The sequence below is a fragment of the Mizuhopecten yessoensis genome, unplaced genomic scaffold (assembly GCF_002113885.1).
Source record: "Mizuhopecten yessoensis strain PY_sf001 unplaced genomic scaffold, ASM211388v2 scaffold245, whole genome shotgun sequence".
Lineage (NCBI taxonomy): Eukaryota > Metazoa > Mollusca > Bivalvia > Pectinida > Pectinidae > Mizuhopecten > Mizuhopecten yessoensis.
The window spans coordinates 1592774-1604444 of NW_018403450.1; positions in this window are offsets into that span (position 1 = coordinate 1592774).

The window sequence follows — 11671 nt, forward strand, 5'->3', positions numbered from 1 at the left end:
TGTGGCCATGGTTTATCATAGAAGTGATCGAGATCTATGGATTGTTATTTTGATCAAGGATGTAGACTTAGCATAAGTTTAGATTTATTAATTTTAGCAAGATTGGTTTGATAAACTTCTCATAAACATGTAATATACACACTCATCATGCAATGGGCATGGACATATGTGTCATGCATGTTTGGATATATGAGAGAGAGAAAAATGGATACAGACTAGAAATTACAACTCATGCATACCTTTTAGAAAAATCAAGGTACATGTACGTCTGTACACAAAATATATTTGTTTTTCATATAAATATATATATTACATGACACACATGGAGGGGAGGTTGATGGTATGTCTCTGGTTGTGTATATCAACATAAGATAATGTAGTACAATAAAAAAGCTGATAGCAAAAGTACTCATTTCTCCCTAGTATCTTCTAGCTCGAGTGAATATCAATTAATATATGAATAAATTGGGAGATAATGGAATAATATAGTTATAGACTACTTATGAAACACTATAAACGACATGATGGAAATATATGGTAAACACTTTATTCCTTTGGCAGAGGGGTGAACAGGTTGGAAACAGCTGTACTGGCGGTGGACTGGTTTCTGAATTTGGTGTAAGTACGTCTAGGAGTGAGGAATTCAGCAGATGAGGGTTTGGAGCCAGTTCGATTTTGGCGGATAGGTGGATCAGGATATGAGGATATGTGAACCATGAATTATCCTCCGTCATCTTGTATATTGTACTTTATTATGAACCATGTGTGATGTAACTGTATAACCTATATATGCTGTATTGCATTTGCTAAATAAAAAAACCCCTTGAACTTGAGGTGAAAATACAGGTGTATCTTTCATGAAATGGACTCTACCTTTGAAATAACACTTGACCTATATGCCTAATTCCAACAGATGGTAATTATATATAAAGTCCTCTCTCAAATGACAGGGTGGTCCTCACACCGTGACATTAGAACATTAAGCTTAAGGTTAGGTTAGAGGGAGTCGTCCAGTGAGCCTTGACCACTGACCTGACTGAAGACCATATAGCTACTAATAATATAGACAATAGAGGATGAATCCCCCATTGTTTAGAGTATAAGTAGTGGACTCCTTGTTGGGGCAACACCCTTAGGCATTCAAATCAATTTATTACCAAATGCACATTGCATATAGGCGTACAGAAATATACATATAGATAAATACTTTACAAATATCTTGTACAATGGCGGAGAACATATGCAATAGATTCAATTCCATACATAATATTGATATTATATAGATATTCAAACTGCTGGATGGTTGATATTAGAAGGAAATCCAATATGAAATAGAGGAAAATCTTCAAAAACCTTGGTCCAGATTATTTTTGGACACAGACAGAAAAAAAGGGCAACTAGGGCAACACCTCTGGGTCCGTCACTGGGTAATAAACTTTACAATTTAGATAAAGCATGTACATTGTATGGACATTTCCATCCATCAAGAGTATTAGTATTGGATTCTAGTAAATCTGTGTCTTGACAAGAAGACTTTTAAATAGCATCAATTTGATATCTCATTATTACTTCAAGCAAATTTGAATTATTTCCTGTAGAGTTAAAAACAAAATATGCCTAAAAACATCATTTCCCTATATAAACTATAATAAACTACACCCCTTCCCAAAGGATGACCTGATGACTATGGCGCAATCTTGATAAAACACCTAGGGACTTTTCTGTCTATGAAATGTTCACCTGAATCTGACGAAGATTTTTGAAATATTTTATTATTTGTTACAGAATTTAAATTATGGAATAAATATGACAAACTAAACCCTGTGGTCTTGTGGTATTTATACGAGAATAACCACCTACTACACATGTATATTACAATTGTGGGATCGCATAACACATTGCATGATGTGCGGTGTTCGCGCGATGTGCGCACGGTATGTGCACGATGTACGAATAATAAAAAACGGGACGATTATTGCTTGCGCACATTTGTGCGGACGATGGACGAACGTTGTGCGATAACATATATACGGTGTCATGTTTAACATGCTTGACTTGATATACAAAATTAGTTTTACTATTTGTTTTTTTAAGATTTAATTCGACAGGCGCATCGTAACAAGATCTCAAAATACAATTGTCAGTTTTCAATAATTTTAACCAGTGGATTATCTGTAAAGGGAATCGACCTAACTCAAAGAAAACCATAGAATTATTTACAGACTTTTTTACTCCAAGAACTTCTCTCAGGAAATGCAAATGAACTTTTTCAATTTGTGTTGCAGGACAGAATCCCCAGACTTTACAAGCATAGTTAAGTAAACAAGTGATATAAGTGTCGAATAATGACAACTTAGTTTCACAGTTTAACATAAATTTCTTTTCAATAAAAAAAAACATGCTTTTCTACCCTTGGCAGCAATGTTATCCAATGCTAAAGTAAATCTGCCATTATAATTGAATACTAGCCCCAGATAACAAAAATCGTCTACTATTTCAATAGGCCTACCATTGTATGTCCATTGCTCATTAGAGAAAACGTTTTTTTTTCTGAATATTACTACTTTTGTGGACCCATATGTGACATCGAAATATTGTCAGTGTGAGCTTTGTCAGATTGATATCGTCGGTTCGTCCGACGACAGAACATGTCACTATTGTGAATATAGTCAACTGTAGTTTTTTTTGGTTTTTTTTTTAAACTTCTAATACTTAAGATAAACAATAAGACAAAAATACATTAATAAAAAATAATAATGGCGAAGGGAGACAACTCGAAAGACAATTAAATGGCTTACTGAAAAATGGGGATTTGGAAAATTTTAAAAGTAGTCCCGTGGAAGAAACAGCAGTTTATACATTGTACTAATATAAAAAGCTGTGTTTTGAGTCACGTGTCCTATTATTAAGCAATCACAGTGCCTGTAACAAAGCACAAAATCAAACTTGGAATTATATACCTGTGTCCGATCGTTGAAACGATTGCCATAAAATATGACGTCACAAAGGAAGATGACATCACAATGGCTTGTTTCTTGACGCCATAATTCTTAGATTGACCAATTAAGACGTCAAGGGTGTTACCTATAAGTAGGTAACGAAAATCTTAACCGAATCCTAACAGGTCCATTCAATAAGTTGAGAGTGAGGAAATATATAATGGCTGTGGTAGAAAATGACATATAAACATTTCACAAAAGTGTCGCTGGTAGACCTGTAATACATCCTAGCTACTCCAGGAGTAGCGCTTATTCCCGCTGGTAGACCTGTAATACATCCTAGCTACTCCATGAGTAGAGCTTACTCCCGCTCTCTGCACTCCCGCTGGTAGACATGTAATACATCCTAGCTACTCCAGGAGTAGAGCTTACTCCCGCTCTGTGCACTCCCGCTGGTAGACATGTTATACATCCTATCTACTCCAGGAGTAGAGCTTACTCCCGCTGGTAGACCTGTCATACATCCTAGCTAATTCAAAAATTACCAAGTTAAATTTTACCATTCCTTACATATGCAATTGTATTCCTTACATGTGTTTACACATGTCCACGAATGTGCAAAATCAAATCATCAAAATGTACCTACACTGTATAGTGAATCTGTAGTCAGTACAGCCGTCATGGCCGAAAAATTTACAAGTAAAAACAAAATGCGGAAAGAAAAAAAAAAAGAAAAAAATTCAAATAACCCCAAACAAACAAACTAATTCATACCATGAATAGTATATAAACAAAAGTCTATCAACTGTACTATATGTAGATATGAACACTAGGACAGTGAAGGTATGTTCAACTATGTAATATGAAATATTGTGTAAAATATCATTTTTGTCCATGATGTGATTGTTGAAGTAAACATAAGCTAGTATTCACTGGTATGTGATTTGTATGTATAGTACAACATGTGAAGCAGTGAAAAGAATTATATGTGGGTATGTTATGGGAAGTATGGACACTGATGTATGAAACATGTAGTCATATTTATATGATCATTGGGGTCTTATGATCTGCTTGTGGTCATTGTTGTATGGTCATCTACGTTTCATCTTAAGGATGTACACCTCTGAGAAGTCAAAAAATTCCTGTATTAAACTTTTTTTCTTATATGGATTTTTGGAAAAGGGAGTAAATGGCATAGTAGAAAATGCCAAAAAAAACATATGTCCGTGTGCTCGTTTTTGTGCTATGATCGGTCAAAGATACCAATTTACCACAACATGTGATTTTAGGTGATTTTTTGGGTTTTGACCACTTGCAGAACAAATTCATGCAATTTCTTCCACGTGTGTTATCAGATATGTATAAATGTTTGTAGAATTGTTGAAAATATTATTTTCTTTTAAACTATGGAAGTAAAATTTCTTAATCTTATTGTTTTAACTCAAAAAGCCGATTTTAGTTACCCCTACCCCCTATTTTTTAATGAAAAAATACTCATTTTTCACCATTTTTTTAAAGATTAAACGCTTGATATAAAAATTTCTGGTATTTAACTTTTTTTAATATTTAATGAATTAAATGAAAACGTGTTTCTCTTTCTAAAACATCTACAAAAATGGGGGGTCCGTGTGCTTCTTTTTTTTGTCCCATTATCATTTGTGTTATTTTTTACTTTTTTCGGGGTCAAAAATCAAAAGTGCTTCAGTTACACTCAATACGTAAAAAAAATATCAATAATGTATAATTTTCCAGTTTGTTGCATATTATTTTATCATATTGAACATTATAAAGTTGTACAGCAAAAATGAACCTACTACAATTTAAAATGGCGACACAATGACAATTTAAGTGATCAATCTAGTGCCAAAAAGGTGAAATTTTGGCCTTTTTTGAAGCACAAGATTTACACAATAATACACATTTTCAAAATGACCGCCGAATTGGTAATTTTTTTAAATTCTTGTAAAAAAAGTTCTACAAACAACAGGCATCTATTTTATTGACATATTTTTCAGATGCGTGTTTGCTAATTAACTTGATCATAAGTTGTTAAATATTACAAAAACTCATTACACCAGATCAAAACGAGACTTGAACGTGATTGAAACCTCAGAAGAGTACATCCTTAAATGTATGGTCATTGATGCAATAGCATATGTGTATAATCGTTAATGTATCATAGATGTATAATAATTATTGTATGATCATTGATGTATGATCACTGGTTTATGGGCATTGTTGTATAGTTACTGGTATATGATCATTGGTATATGCAGAATGTTGTATTACCATTGATGTATGATCATTTATGTATGATCACTAGTGTATGGGCATTGTTGTATAGTTACTGGTATATGATCATTGGTATATGCCGAATGTTGTATTACCATTGATGTATGATCATTTATGTATGATCAGTGGTGTATGGGCATTGTTGAATAGTCACTGGTATATGATCATTGGTATATGCATAATGTTGTATTATCATTGATGTATGATAATTGGTGTATGCTTATTAGCGTATACATAATCATGTATGATTATTAATGTATGATCGTTTGTGTATGCTCACTTGTGTGTACAGAATGATGTATGATCAATAATTTATGATCATTTGTGTGTGCTCATTTGTGTATGTAGAATGATGTATGATGGTCGTTGATGTATAGTCATTTATGTATGTTCGTTGTTGTATAGTCATTTATGTATGGTCATTAATGTAAGGTCATTTATGTATGGTCGTTAAATTTTAGTCATTGGTGTATGGTTGTTGACATTTAGTCATTTATGAATGGTCGTTGATGTGGTCATTTATATATGGTAGTTGATGTATAGTCATTGGTGTATGGTCGTTGATGTATAACTGTATGAAAGTATGTGTTTATGTAAGTTCCCTAGATACGCGTGTCATGGACTTGTTCTCGTTTCCCCCACTTTTTAAATAACATGGGGGAATAATGTTGTTAGAAGGATTATAGTCTGTTTCTAAGTAGTATGGGCAGTATGTACCTGTGTTTTTACCTGTGTTTACCTGTGTTGTTACCTTTGGTTAACTCTTCTATCTAAGGTGGTGTTTTATCATATTTAATTAAATAACACATTAAATAAGTTTTTTCAGATTTGTAACGATAAATGTTAAAATTATTTAAATATTAATCATATATATAAATATATATATTCAATATTAAATATATCCATTTTGTAGTCCTTATGCTGCTGATAAGATGAAATGTGTTATTTCATTTTCTAGTACTTTAAAAATATCAATATAACTATTTATTAAATAATCATTATTATTGTAACATTCAATAAGATGCCTACATTACTTTGTACAAAATATAAGATTGTAATGTGTGACTACGAGTGTGGTGTTTAACAGCTAATTAATCAGTTAATTAATCAAAATTCCTAGAAGTATCTTATAACTTTCATAAAAATCATTGAACATCTATAATTATCCAAACTATCATTTCCATCCATGTGAGCTAAAAGTGATCACGGCCTATGCTTATTCAATTCAATTCATTACCAAATGCACATTGCATATAGGCGTACAGAAATATACATATAGATAAATACTTTGCTTCATAAGAGTCCGCTAAGTTACCTTGAGAAAACTTTAAGGTTTTCCTAAGGTAACTTAGCGGACTCTTATGAAGCATAATTTAGTTGCATAATTTAGTTGTTTATGAAATAATACAAATAAAACCTTAATCTAACCAAATTTCTAGGAAATAACAAAACTTCAAAGTCAATCATACAACCTCAACATGAAGGTAGAACGAGTACTATATATTATAGAATGAAATGAGATTATAACTCATTGTGAAGTAATAGACATAGATCTCAATCGCATTATACAGTAACAAAACGTTTATAGCTAGAATTTGATACAGCTTTAATTTCATAATATACGACTTCTCTTAACAGTTGCCTGAATCAAGTACTAACTTAAATTTCTAATAAGTTTAACATTTTTGCTAGACAGAAGCTAATACGATAATATGGCTTGATATACGATACTCTTAATTCTAAAAACACAGGACACATAAGAATGAAATGAAACTCATCCTCGACATCTCCAAGATCACATAAAGTACACAATCTCTGGTTTCGAGGCACTGTATTATATCTACCTGTCTCTATATTAAGGTTATGTGGTGCTTGCAATCTATACTTCACAAGAATACATTTATTTTTTCTAAATAGCGGTTTTGTAAAATACCATTGTAGATCAAAACGGTCAACAATGTGTTTATACAACAAACATTTTGAAGATGTCTCGAATATGTTTCTCATTTCCTGAATAAAACTATCCTTTATGCGTTGTATATATAATAATAAAAAAGATTTCTCATTTGGTACACATTGTGCCAACCACACATCTCCAAAACCCAACGTACACAAATCACGTCTCAGATGATAAACCCAATTTGCTTTACAATTTGGTTTCCTGTTATAAAGCTCTAAAAGTTTATCGTAACAGGCCCTCAAAATACAGTTATTAGTCTTTAATATTTGCAGACAGTACTTTACAATAGCAATCCTACGCTGTATATGCAAAGCGTAAAGACCAAGTTCAAAATACACCATGGCATTATTTACTGTTTTCCTGACACCCAATACGGTTTTCAAAAATAATAAATGTATATTTTCAACCTGCGGTGCAGGACTATAACCCCATACTTCACACCCGTAATTCACAATACATGATATATAAGTATCAAATAAAAATAACATCTCTGACATTTGGGATAGATAACAACATCTGCCTCTTGGCTGTTGAACTTTAACTTTAAATTGGAGATATGATATACATTTGAGGGGGGTCAATTTGAGATTGCTATTACTAAACTTTACTATTCTTAATATGTGAATATTGGTAATGTATTTTAGAATTGTAATATATTGTGAAATCTTATGTAGTGCTGTTATATTCTATATTATCTGGTTAAAAGTGTAATGTAAATATTTGACTGTAAACTCTACATATGTATAAGTATAAAATATATATCCATTACATATAAAGATATTTGAACCTCAAAAAAGTGTTAAAACCTTATTTTTACCCAACAAAGCTACAAGTCACACAGGTAACTTTCACACAGGTAAGTTACCTGTGGGGTAAGTATGAAACAGACTATAATTGGTTTGCCATTGTCTTCCTGAATCAACATTTTCCTTTGTTATATAAAAAGTGGGGGAAACGAGAACAACCCGTGTCATGGTGTATGTACGTTAAAACTATACAAACCAGTATTCAGGTGTGTTTTTTTTCAAACTTTGTAAGTCTCACTTGTCAATATCATCATAATAATAGCACTTATACATATTGATATTATCTAATTATTATGTCAAACTGAATGTTTTCCGCATTTACAGAAATCAATATGAACCTGTTTATGCATATATGTACTCTCCTTCTCTACTCCCTATGTTTACCCAATTGTGATCCTGTACTGTTTTTATGCTACTATGTCATGTCATGATAACTCTCGTCTATCTTCTCTTTATTCGTATATTCAATCCACGTCCTACCCTCTCCTTACTGCATACTTCCCACCTCTCACAATGGAAAACTGTGGGCAATACATCAGTTGCTACCACAGTCCACTGCACACATAATCCCCTTTCATGGCCAATCATGATTACATGACCATGAGAGGGTGTGTGTCCAGTTGACTGTGGCCACAAATGCTGTAAGAAAGGGGTAACGAGTGTACAGTGGAAATGATAAACTTAGTGGACACATTTAAAAAAATGAAAAACAAATTAAGTTAAAAATGGTAATTTCATTATTGAAAAACAAATAATAAAAATGACTGAGTTGGCAGCGTTATTGATTTCCTTATCACGTGAGAGGATACGCATTTCCCGGAGAAAAATATAATCTTTAGAAGCTGTTTCTTTATACAAAATTGCACATTCAAATATACCATTCATTGAAAGAACTGGAATTCCTTCGGGATTGATAAACCCTTACATTATATGTATGAAAATGGTTACAATATCCAGAATTCCTGTACCTTTGCCACATCTTGAAAATTAAACTGAAAATGTAGTCAGACATTCAACATTGTGTCCCGTATTTTGTTCTAATTGTTGAACAGACACTCCTTACCTTCCCTAACACAAGAGCTGGCTAGTAGGTATCCATTATGAAGGATACACTCAGACTGGGCTATTGAGAATAAAGACCTTACCTGGTTCTGATTAGTACTCAATCAGACAGGTATATGTAAATTATCTGCAGTGTAGGTTAGGTAAAAAGATTGTACAGGTGAACATTTTTTACTCAATTTTTCTGTTTTGTTCGAGTTGGGAAGCATGCAGTAAGCCAGTTATTGCATGATTTCTCGTCACTCGGGACTTATTACACCCTCGCTTCGCTCGGGTGTTATAAATCCCTTACTGCATACTTCCCACCTCTCACAATGGAAAAGTGTGGGCAATAAATCACTTGCTACCACAGTCCACTGCACACATAATCCCCTTTCAAGGCCAATCATGATTACATGACCATGAAAGGGGGTGTGCCCAGTGGACTGTGGCCACAAATGCTGTAAGAAAGGGGAGATAATCAATCAGTGAGTAACGATGAAGTCAATACAGTAGAGGATAAACTTAGTTGACACATTTCAAATAAGGGGAAAAAATGAAAGTTAAAAATGGTAATTTCATGATTGAAAAACACAAACAGATTTCCTTATCACGTGAGAGGATAAGCATTTCCCGGAAAAGTTTATAATCTTAAGGAGCTGTTCCTTTATACAAAATTGCACATTCAAATATACCATTCATTGAAAGAACTGGAATTCCTTAGGGATTGATAAACCCTTACATTGTATATATGAAAATGGTTTCAATATCCTGTACCTTTGCCACATCTTGAAAATTAAACTGAAAATGTAGTCAGAAATTCAACATTGTTTCCCGTATTTTGAACAGACACTCCTTACCTTCCCTGACACTGGACCTGGATAGTAATCCAAAAACACTTGTATCCATTATGAAGGATACACTCAGACTGGGCTATTGACAATCTTACCTGGTTATGATTAGTACTCACTCACACAGGTACATGTAGATTATCTGCAGTGTAGCTAGGGTAGGTAAAAAGATTGTCCAGGTGAACATTTTTTACTCAACTTTTCTGTTTTGTTCGAGTTGGGAAGCATGCAGTAAGTCAGTTATTGCATGATTTCTCGTCACTCGGGACTTATTACACCCTCGCTTCGCTTGGGTGTAATAAATCCCTTGTTACTCGAAAACCATGCAATAACCTTTACTTGTTACTCGAAAACCATGCAATAACTTTTACATGTGCTTCTTTCCCGAATACCTGTCTTATCCTGACCTCTATGACCCGTGTGACCCCACCCCCTCTGTTATTGCTGAGTGTGTAAACGTGTACACCTATACCGATCGTCGTCAAACAACAGTGTTAGTTTTTGACGACTATGGGTAATGATATTATGTCATATAGGGCGGCGATCGGAAGTTTCTACCATCGTACACACGGTGTTCTGGTAAATAGTCATTATACTTTTGATTTTAATCTCCAACTAGGTAAGTGTAGGCAAGGTGTAATATATGTGTTGTCGAAATGTATTTATGCTATATGGTTCACACAGTCTAGTATTATCAATAACTCAAATTTTCTTCTTATCCTACAATTACTCCTTCTCTCATGTAACGATGTCCATCCCAGTCCTGGCCCTGGTAATCAAAATAAAGACCTCTCTATATTTCATTTAAATATTCGCAGCCTTCGGAATAAGTTTTCCTACTTGGAACATGTATCTAGTGATTTCGATATAATTTGTATAACTGAGACTCACCTAGACATAGCCGTAGCAGAGGATGACATACTCCTAGATGGTTATAACATGCCCCGTAAAGATCGTGGAACTCCGGGTGGGGGGATAAATGTTTACACTTCTGGCTCCCTGTGCACACGTCGTAGAATTGATTTAGAATTTCAAGTAGGTGAAGTTGTTTGGGTAGAAATCCAGTTTCCCAATAGGACGTATCTATTATGTACTGTGTACAGACCTCCTACTTGCACACATATTTTGGAATCACTTTCGTCTTTCGCTGGAAACAGCCATGAATGGAACTCATTTTGTTGTAATCGTAGGGGATATAAATGTTGACCTCCTCACTGTTGACAATAACCATGCTCTTTTAGACATTATAATTTTTTACCACCTGACAAACGTTATCGACAGACCGACTAGAATTGGACGCACGTGCAACACGCTACTTGACCCTGTTCTTCTATCAGACACGTGTAATTTTACGATATCGGACGTAAGGTAATTGACATAGACCGCGACATTTCGGACCACCAAGCAACATCTGTTGAACTGACTGTGGGGACAAATATTGTAAGAAATTATAAGAGGAAAATTATTTGTTATAAAGACGCAGATTACGAACGGTTTAACAATTTACTGTTATCAATTGACTGGGCTGAACTTTTTTTAAGAATCCATTCTCCGGACGATATGTGTGACATTTTTACATCTGGATATTCAGAATTAGCTGACGAATGTATTCCTTCCAAATTTGTTACAATTAGACCTAATGACAAACCTTGGTTTAACTCTGACCTGAGACGTGAAATAAGGAAAAGAAACAGACTTCTCCAAAAATATAAATCCAATCGCACTCCAAATAATTTGAACAACTTTAGGAAACAACGAAATGGTGTAAACAATCTGAAAAAA